The sequence below is a fragment of the Pongo pygmaeus genome, chromosome X (assembly GCF_028885625.2).
Source record: "Pongo pygmaeus isolate AG05252 chromosome X, NHGRI_mPonPyg2-v2.0_pri, whole genome shotgun sequence".
NCBI lineage: Eukaryota > Metazoa > Chordata > Mammalia > Primates > Hominidae > Pongo > Pongo pygmaeus.
Window position 1 is genome coordinate 150914620 of NC_072396.2, and position 2830 is coordinate 150917449.

Below are 2830 nucleotides of genomic sequence, written 5' to 3' on the forward strand. Positions count from 1 at the left end.
TATATTTGGACAATAACAATTGACTTTTTAGCTGCTTGTCTTCGTTGGCTTGCTTCTGGTCTGCTAATCCCTATCCCTCATTTTTCCTGACATGGTTTGAATCTGTGTCCCCACCCAAATCTCATGTTTAATTGTAATCCCCAGTGTTGGAGGTGGGACCTGGTGAGAGGTGATTGGATCATGGGGAGAGTTTCTTATGAATGGTTTGGCACCATCATAAGTACTGTTCTTTCTCACGATAGTGTGTGAGTGAGTTATCATGAGTTCTGTTTTTTTTTTTTTAAGTGTGTAGCACTTACCTGCTCTTTCACTTTCTTCCGCTCCAGTGAAGTGAAATGCTGTGTCCACCTTCACCTTCCGCCATGATTCTAAGTTTCCTGAGGCCTCCCCAGAAACAGAAGTTGCCATTATTCCTGTACAATCCACAAAACTGTGATCCAGTTAAACTTCTTTTCTTATAAATTACCCAGTCCCAGGTATTTCTTAATAGCAGTGTGAGAACAGATTAATACATTCCTTTTTTCCCATGTACTGATACCAGGATCAAAAGGAGCTATCGATATCTGAATTAATTCTGTCAGTGAGATTAGCTAATTTATTCACTGATGTTATAAGGAACATTGTTTAAAATGAGCGCACAGAATGAGAGCCCTTAAAGACCCTCTGGGATACAAGAGGGTGCAGTGGGGCCAACATGGGCCTGGGGGCAAAAAACCTGAGTTCTTATTTTCCTCTGCTCTCGCTTACTATGTGGATTTGGATAAGTTTCTTCCTTTCTCCAAGACTCCTTTCTTCCTGATGTAAAGTTAGGTGAGTAGGCTAAACTATAATTTCCCAGCCTTTTTTTCCTTCTCTGTTGACACATAACTTCCAAAACACATACTGTATCATGTTTGGTTTGGGGACTAAATGCATGTTACAATAACTAAATTAGAAACATCACCTCATCTGATTAGGAAACATAATAGGTAGTTTTATTTCATTTTTCTTATAATAATGAATTCAGCATTTGCCTTCATATAATGTGTACTTTGAAATAATGTGTTATGGAAAAGGGTACCATATCCAATTGCTTTACCAAATTGTCACCAGAGAGCTATAGTAGCTCCTTTGCCTGGAAAAACAAATTCTTCTGCAAAATAATGGGCTTCCTCTGTTTTCTCCCATTTTTGCAATTTGCTAGACCAATGAATTAAATGATTTAAAAATGTCTGGATTACTGATTGATAAATATAGATGTTTGAAAAGCTTGTTCTCTGTAGTTAACAATCAATTGTTTATTTTTACAATGTGGATCAGTTGCTAAATATTGACACAAAAGAAAGAATTTCAAACAGCTGTTTGAAAGAAATTCTCCACAAATGATGCTTTCTGCCTGTGTATAGCTTTTATTACTTATAAAGGAATAGACAAATTATATATTCATTACATTGCCTCTTTCTAAGATTGGCTTTTGAAGTCCTAGAGATAGGGTCATGTATTATATAAAAATGTTAACGAGTGATAAGTCACGTATCACGGAAGGTAAATTAGAAAAATTATCGTTTCTATACTCTTCTGTCACATGCTGTATATCATCATCAGTGTTCCCTACGTTTTCTGTCTTTAACTTGGTCTATTGAAGGTGGAAATTAAACATACATGATGTAATGGTCTAAGTGTTTATGTACTCCCAAAATTTATATGTTGAAACCTAATACTCAATGTGAGAGTATTTGGAGGAGGGGCTGTTGGAACATAATTAGTGTCCTTATAAAAGAGGCCCAAAAGGAGCTTGTTTGCTCCTTCCACTATGTGAGAACATAGTCTATGAGGAAGTGGGCCCTCACCAGGCACCAAATTGTCTAACACTTTGATCTTGGACTTCTCAGCCTCCAGATCTGTGAGAAAGAAATTTCTGTTGTTTATAAGCTACTCAGCCTCTGGTTTTTATTACAAAACTTGAATAAAATAAGGCACATGATAAGCATAAACGAAGTTTCTATTATGTACCAATCAGAATCCTGAAGTCAGCTGATGGTTATAAAAATGCATTAGGAGCAATCTCATCTATCTGACCAACCACTATATGCCTATTTGATATATATTATTTAAAGGAAACCCAAACATTAAATTAATTATTTTACAGTCAGTAGATTTTTACAAATAGAAATTGAAACAGACACAATAACCACCATTACAACATATATCTTCAGGACACATTTGCAGGTCTCTGAGGATTTACGGGAAACACTTGGGTGCATGATCTCTAAGGGCTCTTTCAGCTTTTTTTTTTTAACTCTTCCAAATTTAACTCTTTTATTTTTTTGGAGACAGAGTCTTGCTCTGTTGCCCAGGCTGGAGTGCAATGGCGTGATCTCAGCTCACCATTACCTCCGCCTCCCAGATTCAAGTGATTCTCCTGACTCAGCCTCCCAAGTAGGTGGGACTACAGGTGCATGCCACACACCTAGCTAATTTTTCGTACTTTTAGTAGAGACAGGGCTTCACCGTGTTAGCCAGGATGGTCTCGATCTCCTGACCTCGTGTTCCACCTGCCTCGGCCTCCTGATTAGGTGGGACTACAGGTGCATGCCATCATGCCTGGCTAATTTTTTGTACTTTTAGTAGAGATAGGGTTTCACTGTGTTAGCCAGGATGATCTCGGTCTCCCGACCTCGTGATCTACCTGCCTTGGCCTCCCAAAGTGCTGGGATTACAGGCATGAGCCACCTCAACCAGCCCCAACTTTATCTTTTTATGTGTCTATGGATTAAATCGCTAAAGGACTCCATGAGCTGGAGAGATACAAATTACTGTACCACACAGGAATTCTGGTAGTTATGGTTGT